Source organism: Zea mays, chromosome 1 (assembly GCF_902167145.1).
Source record: "Zea mays cultivar B73 chromosome 1, Zm-B73-REFERENCE-NAM-5.0, whole genome shotgun sequence".
NCBI lineage: Eukaryota > Viridiplantae > Streptophyta > Magnoliopsida > Poales > Poaceae > Zea > Zea mays.
In genome coordinates this window covers 289,017,955-289,026,515 of record NC_050096.1, presented here as the reverse complement: position 1 = coordinate 289,026,515, position 8,561 = coordinate 289,017,955, and the positions used below count along the sequence as shown (strand labels likewise).

General features: G+C 39.8%; 1 non-coding gene across 1 annotated transcript; it reads right to left on the bottom strand.

Moving 5' to 3' along the window:
• Nucleotides 1–5,063: 5,063 nt before the first annotated feature.
• Nucleotides 5,064–5,260, bottom strand: LOC111590760 (U2 spliceosomal RNA). The gene has a single exon (XR_004855794.1). It is a non-coding gene; the product is annotated as a U2 spliceosomal RNA (small nuclear RNA).
• Between the last annotated feature and the right edge of the window lie 3,301 nt (nt 5,261–8,561).

Sequence of the window (8,561 nt, the reverse complement as noted above, 5' to 3'; positions counted from 1 at the left end):
CCCCTTAGCTGTCAAGAGGATTTTTGAAATGATTTTCAATTTTGAGTAGATACCAATGAAAATATACCAATTTGAAAATTTTGAAACCAAATGAAATACCAATTGAAATTTATTTTGAAAATAGGGTGGTGCGGTCCTTTTGCTTTGGGCCTAATACTTTCTCCCCCTTTGGCATTAATCGCCAAAAACGAAGAATCTTGAGGGCCCTTATTTCTCCTTTGGTAATTAATGAATACGAGTGAAAGGTCATACCATTTGAGATATTCATGAATAAAGGCAAAGGATAAATGATACCGTCAGAGTTGGAGTGGAAGCCTTGCCTTTGCCGAATACTCCATTTCCCTTTCAATTTAAGACTAATCATAGAAATACACTTGAAAGCACATTAGTCTTGACCTTGGCACAAGAAGAATAAGAAATATGCATTTGTACCAAATGAAAGAGGCATGATCAAAGGTATAGAAATATGCTATGTGTGCAATGTTTCAATCAAAGTTCCAAGAATCTAAGATGTTTAGCTCATTCCTAAGCTTGTTAAAAGTCTTTTCATCTAGGGGCTTGATAAAGATATCTGCTAATTGGTTGTGGGTGCTAACATAAGCAATTTCGATATCCCCCTTTTGTTGGTGATCTCTCAAAAAGTGATACATGATGTCTATGTGCTTAGTGCGGCTGTGTTCAAGGAGATTATCCACCATGCGGATTGCACTCTCATTATCGCATAGGAGAGGGACTTTGCTCAATTTGTAGCCATAGTCCCTAAGGGTTTGCCTCACCCAGAGTAATTGTGCACAACAGTGTCCTGCAACAATATACTCGACTTCGACGGTGGATAGAGCTACTGAGTTTTGCTTCTTTGAAGCCCAAGACACCATGGATCTTCCCAGAAACTGACAAGTCCCTGATGTGCTCTTCCTGTCAATTTTACATCCGGCATAATCGGCATCGGAATACCCAATTAGAGCAAGGTAGATCCCTTGGGTACCATAGCTCAAACTTAGGAGTGTAAACTAAATATCTCATTATTCTTTTCACAGCCCTAAGGTGAACTTTCTTAGGATTTGACTAGAACCTTGCACACATGCATACAGAAAGCATAATATTTGGTCGTGAAGCACATAAATAGAGTAAAGATCCTATCATCGATCGGTATACCTTTTGATATACGGATTTACCTCCCGTGTCGAGGTTGAGATGCCCATTTGTTCCCATGGGTGTCTTGATGGGTTTGGCATTCTTCATCCCAAACTTCTTAAGAATGTCTTGAATGTACTTAGTTTAGCAGATGAAGGTGCCCTCTTGGAGTTGCTTGATTTGAAATCCAAGGAAATACTTCAACTCTCCCATCATAGACATCTCGAATTTCTATATCATAATCCTACTAAACTCTTCACAAGATGACTTGTTAGTGGACCCAAATATGATATCATCAACATAAATTTAGCATATAAACAAGTCTTTAGCAATCGTTTAAGTGAAGAGAGTAGGATCATCTTTACCAACTTTGAAGCCATTAGTGATAAGAAAGTCTCTTAGGCATTCATCTATTTATAGGCACGAGACGCAACCCGAGTAAAAGTACATTTATGTCCTCAACATTTACACATGATCGTAATACAAGTTATTAAGGACTAAGTAGTCTTTTCCTCTTTCGGTCATCATCATTATTCATCATCTTCATTGTGAGCCGAAGCTGTCCATCTCGTGATAGCTTCGACGTTTACTCTTATCCTCTTTGGATCTGTCTTCATCTTGTATACCTTCGTCATAAGGGAGAAGCTTGTATATTGAAGACGAAGTTTCCTGCAATAGCTTATGCTAAAAACAAATGATTAATTATATTTTTGAGGACCTTCGGAAGAAGAGGGCCCCCAACAGGGTGGTTGGTTTTTCACCATGGTTTCGTGGGTAGTTTCAGTCAGCGTGACCAGATGCTTGGACTGGGTTGGGCTGAGCCGGATTTGCTCGATTGGTTGGGGATTCTTTTAGTTATTTCAAGCCCAGGGCTCCTAATACATAGGGGGTGTTTGGCATTGCTCTGGATTCAAGCTTCAACATAAAGCTATAGTATATAATACAAATTTAAAGGTTTAAAAATATTTTTAATCTAAACAAAAAATGACTTATCTCAATGTCTTCTAAAATTTGCAACTTCAGGTTTACAATTTTCTAAAGCTCCTAATGACCCGCATAATCAACTTCACCAAATTTTGTGAAGTTGAAGTAGTTCCAAACAGGGCCATCAACTATATATATAGGGATATTAGGAGCCCAGGGCTTCCAATAGTTACAGGAAGCCCCAACCACACTCTGGACCGCACCTAACAACCAGGTGCATGCGGTCTGGTGGGTCCTCCCGCCATGCACCAGGTCAAACATCTCCTCTAACCCGACCGCCTCCACCCCCACGCACCCCTGCATGCACATTTGTTTCAATTTGCACGCGTGAAAATTTTGGAAGGCGCACAAATTTATGAAATAAATTGACATGCATGGAAAAAAAGATTTGAATGATTTATTCCATCTATAAATATAGGATCTCTATAATAACCATGTGGCTATGCTCGTTAGAAATATTTTATGATATATACTAATACTAATTATGCTACACGGTGTAGGTATTTATGCAATACGGTATGCTACGTAAAATATAGTTTTCTGCTGCATCTGCACAAATTTAGGATGACAAGAATGTGCGTTGAGAGAAAATGGATTGGCATGCATGGAAAAAAATCTGCTTTAAATGCTTTTCCCCTATAAATATAAGTTCTCTACAACAACAATGCAGATTGGCTCGGTCGAACCAGTTTATAACATATACTGATACTAATTATGCTACATAGTGTAGATATTTATGCATTATGGTACACTGAGTAAAAAAACTATTTCCTGTTGTATACGGACAGATTTAGAATGACAAGAATGTGCGTTAAAAGCAAATGATTAGCATGCATGGAAACCAAAAAATATGATTTAAATAATTCATTTCGACCATAAAAATAGGATCTCTACAACAGTCATAGACCTAGACTCGTTAGAACCAGATTATGACATATACTGATACTAATCATGCTACACGTTACAGATATTAATGCAGTGTGGTACACCATGTAAAAAATCAGTTTCTTGCTGCATGCGTACAAATTTATGATTTAGGATGACAAGAATGTGCGTTGAAAGGAAATAGATTGGCATACACGAGATTTATGGAATCGTGGCAAATGACCTCATTTCTTAGAGCAGTTACTTTTTTTCTAATTTTCTATTTCGTTGCCTAAATATGTGTGTCGTAAATATCTTATACATGTATCGTAAACGGTAGGAACCCAATACACACACGGAATTAAGTAACAAGATAATGAAAAAAACAATAAATCGTTTGCGTAAAAAAACAAGATAACGTGTGCCCCAACCCGCGAAGTCTGTTCAATCTCGTGTTGACACGCATCTGACGGTTGCCTCGGTAGCGGCGGCGATGGTCACGAGGTACGCGGGTCGCGAGAGGCGCGGTCATCTATGGCGATGACGGCCACGCGTGGCATGGGTGGCTCTGGCATCCTTCGACGACCAACTCCTCCTATCTGGTGGCTTCGGCGGCGTCATTTGATCTAGCGTCTCGGGATCGTCCTCCGGCGACGAACTATCCGATCCATGTTTATGCCATCGATGATTTTGTTTTATGCCTGCTACTTACACTATTTACGCATTCCAGTGATGATTTTTACGACGATGAGTACGATTTTATGTTGCCATAAAATTGTCCCTAATTCCCGCGGGGGCTGTTAGTTGAACCGATATTAGGTTTTTTTATCAATTATGCTGCACATTGTATGTATTTATGTGACTTTGTATATGAATTTATGCTTTGCGTGAACCATGTCATCCTATTTTTTTTGCATGTGTGTAGTGAAAACGAAAATATCATCCTAAATTTTCGCGCATGCAATGGAAACTCCAACGATCTAACATAATTTTTGGATCTATATAAAAATAGAAAGCCCATGGATGCGACTCCCATATTTTTCAGAGCTGTCATAAAAATATGATCGTGAATACAACACACCAGAGATATCAACCTCACATTGTCTCGGTATTTACGCTTATAACCGAGGGTTTTGTACTCAAAACTTAAGATTTTTACGCTCGAACCTAGAGATGCGTCCACTAGTGAACCACATGCCAGATTTTTACGCAGTGTACAATATTACATAAATACCTACAAAATGTAACATAATTTGTATAAGTATATATCATAAATTGTTTCTAACGAGTCTAGTTGCATGGCTGTTGAAGAGATTCTATATCCACGGAGGAAATAAAGCATTAAATAAGATTTTTTGTTTCCTTTCATCGTACATTTTTGTCATCCTAATTTTGTGCGCATGCAGGAGGTAACAGATTTTTACGCAGTGTACCGAATTGTATAAATATCTACATCGTATAACATAATTAGTATTAGTATATATCATAAACTGATCCTAGCGAGCCTAGCTACATGGCTGTTGGAGCGATCCTATATTTACGAAGGAAATAAAACATTAAATACGATTTTTTATTTCCATACAGGCCAAACCATTTTCTTTCATCATACATTTTTTTATCCTAATTTTATGCATGCAGCATGTAACATATTTGTACGTAGTGTACTAAATTACATAAATATCTACACTGTGTACCATAATTAATATCAGTATATATTATAAATTAGTCCTGACAAGTGAGTATGGAGGGAAGGTGTTAGGGAGGGAGATAACGTGTGCCCTAACCCGCGAAGTCTGTTCAATCTCATGTTGACACGCATCTGACGGTTGCCTCGGTAGCGAACATAGGTGCAGATATTGGGCATGCAACAATTAATACATATCTTTGTCGATTGAACACGCTAAAAAATATTTATTTACCTTCTATATAGAAAACATATTATACCATGAATTTGTTTAAAGAACGGTAAACCACGTTTTCTAGACAAAATGAAAGGAGGTGGATAAGAGTAACCATACAATAGATCTAATCTAACAAATAGATAACTTAGCACTTTGTTAACAAATTTTTTTTTGATTTGGTTGGGGTGTGCCAGGCTCAAGCAATAGTGCAACCCTAGAGCGACACATAAGGGACCCAATGGCAAGCCACTGTAGTGGACCCTTCCCCACAAAAAATTAATTTAATATCAAAGTGGACACATGGCCCACATATCAGATATTAAACTGATAAGAACAGATACTACACTTGATCTTAGCCAAAAGGCCGAGAAAGGTATGAATTGTTATGTTGACTAGGATCTGCTTTTATAAGCCTTCTCTGCTTCCTCCCGCTGAAAGCCGTCGAGGTGGGACTAAACTGAAGCACCACAAAGAACAGTCATTCAGACCTCTGTCTGGTAGCGTGGGCTTTCTGGGCTACCAATACGTCCATGCTGGCCCGGTCAGCAGAGTCTCTCTCGCTCCAAGTTCTCGAGTCCGTTTCCACCGCAGCTGGCTGGACACAGGCCACCCGCCGTCCGGTTTGTTTCCCAGACGGCGAGGCTGAACTCCATCCATGTTTGAAACAAAATCTTCTTTGTATGATGATCGTACGTACATGAATGGAAACGTTCCAGGAGGGAGGCCAGTTGGCCACACGGAGTCTGATCTCCATTCTAGTTGCAACCCCTTGCTCCGGCCATCGTTCGTTCGCCTACGAGGCTCGACGTACGGTAGTCAGTGGCGGAGGACAAAAGAAAATTAAGGTATGGCTAGCTAGTAGGGAAAAAAAGAAAAAATATTGTGCACATGGAAATCAAACAAGCAACTTGATGTCTCATACGCTAAGGATTAACCACTGCACCACATGCTGTGCGAAAGCATGATAGATTTACCAGTAAAAAGTTCTGGGTACCTTTGTTCTCGTTCTCTCTAGGTGTTTTACTCTTTAAAACATCGATATTGTACCATGCAAGGAAATCAAGTTGGAGAAATCTCATCTTACCAATCCCGGCGCATGGCACACACTTGCAAATGGTCTCCTTGCCTTTATTCCTGAAGTAGCTGACCAATCCCGTCCCCTGGCAGCTCCGGCACTTGTCTGTCCACTCGTACGAGACCGTCTTGCATTCCTACAGCCGGCCGCCGGGCGCGCGGGACAAGCGACCGCGAGCAGTAATAGCGGAGCAGGCGCCCCGGCAGGAGCGGCCGAGCGAGAGTGAGATGTGCGCCTGTGCAGCTGTGCGGGACGCGTCGACGCGGGGACGACCGAACGGGCGGAACGACTGTCTTAGCTAAACCCTAATCTCTTAGTGGGCCAACCCAAGGTATTGCCCAAGCCATACTGGGCCATACTGGGTCCTCCGCCCAACCCAAGGTATTGCCCAAGCCGTACGTGGCCACCTCCCACCTGTACAAATGCTGTATTTTTCTTCCTTTTCACGGATTGCTCGGCTTTCCTAGGTAGACGTAATCATTTACAAAGGCCATAAACAAATTCATGCTTTCTTAGTTTTTCAGGCATAGAAGGGCCGATCAATTTATCAAATATTATAAGGTGAAAAATATCGTAGTATATATACACATGCATATACTAATTTGTGTATAGCATAGATAATAAATTAATAAAAAACTAATACCATATAATTGTATATTGATTAACTCCAACAAGGATTAAAATAATTTGCCTCTACGATGATCGACCACATTAAAAGCTTTGATTATATTGGAGAGCTGATCATAGTCGTCAATTCTATATCAACTAGTTCATTGCGCGCGTCCATGCGCGCGTGTTGAATAGTATGGAATATTTCTATGAGTCTGTTGAATTAGAATATTATCATATGCACGACGTAAACAATTGTTATGGAGCATATAAATCCATAAGTCCGGAATAAAACTTAACCAGATTGTACCACTTACAGCAATTCGTAGTAGATGCTAATACATAATAAGGGAGTGTTTGATTTCTAGGACTAATATTTAGTCCCTCCGTTTTATTACATTTTAATTCATAAATTGTCAAACATATAAACTAAATCTCTATTTTAGTTTACATCAAGAGTAGCATTTTCTTTTAGTCCCTAAGTAGCATTTGAGTAGTCTATATCAAAAGTTAATTAGATTTCGTTAGGGTTGTATGAATATGTACATAAAAGCAGTTGCTACAACTTCTAACATTTATCTTTTCAAGAAACAACAACTGGGTGCAAAGTAGTTTGAGCGAACAGTTTCATTGCTGCTGCAAAAGTGAAGTACAAAACAGCTACCTGTATACAAACAAGAAAAGAAGATCAATGTTTTGTGCTATCAGTATGAATTATAGTCTGTAGTTATAAAAAAGGAACTATTTTTTTTGGAATAATCTTTAATAACACATACTTCTTAGGTGGCAAAAGCTGATAAGATTAATTTCCTTATATTAATAGCTGAGAGAGATGAGATGAACTTTTCCTTATATTAATAGCCGAGAGAGATGAGATGAACTTTTTTTGCAGCAGCTAGCAACACCAACTAGGCCTTGTAACCACTGTACGTAGTGAATCTAGGCTAGCAACATAAATTAAGCCAACTAGGCTAGCAACATAAATCAAGTAGCCTTGTAACCAACTAGGCTAGCAACATAAATCAAGTAAAATAAATGCAACCGTATAAACAATCACGAACTATATAATGATAGTGTACAGTTAATAAAAGAAAAAAATTAAGCCAACAGAATGAAACCTTAACTAAACAACTGTGTATTAATTAATTGGTAGTACAAGCAACATCAATAGATGACATATTTAAGTGTCTATATTAATTGGTATAACTTCTATATATTAAACCAGGGTCTGTTCCTCCCAAACTAAGGTAGACACGTCGTCTAAATTTTCAGAGTCGTTAGATCGTTTATCCGTAATGAGATCCTACCGTCCAGCTGTTGCTTATTATTGCGTCTTATCTGCCTGCTCCAACTCTTCGACTACTTTTTTAGTCGTATACTCGAGTCCTCTGGAAATCTCTGTCGTGAGAGAAAAAGTGACGAGAGGTCACGTGAAGGCGACACCTCCCAGGCTGCAGACGCGACACTCAACCTCAGCGTCGTCGTCGCTTCTTTCTTCCTCAAGCGTTTCCTATTCAGACTTCCTCCTTTTGGAGGTAACACTCATTTCTTTTCCCCTCTCTCTCTTATCCCATCTCACGTTCTCTTTCCCATCCTTGCCCTGCACTGCCAGTTCCCCCTTACCTTGCTTGCTCCGTCCGGCCGTCGGCGTGCTACTTGCTTCCGCCGTTCGCCCCTCCTTCCCATCATCGCCATTTCTGAGCAGGATGCAGGATCGCGTTCGCTCGCCCTGTCCATAGGTCGGCGTGCCACTTGATCCTGACGTCCGCGCTTCCATTCCTATCTGAGTGTTTGGTATTTTGTTTCACTTCAATTGTGACGTTTTCTTTAGTTAGTGTGGACTTTAGTTAAAGGACTATCTGCATCTATGCAGGATGGTAACAAAGGTGTATCGGATAAGCAGATACGATTGACGATTTTTTTCTCTCCAAAAGTTCTTCACTTTACTTTGGCTGGTTTGCCTGTAATTACTAAGGTGCCAGTTGGTGACGAGC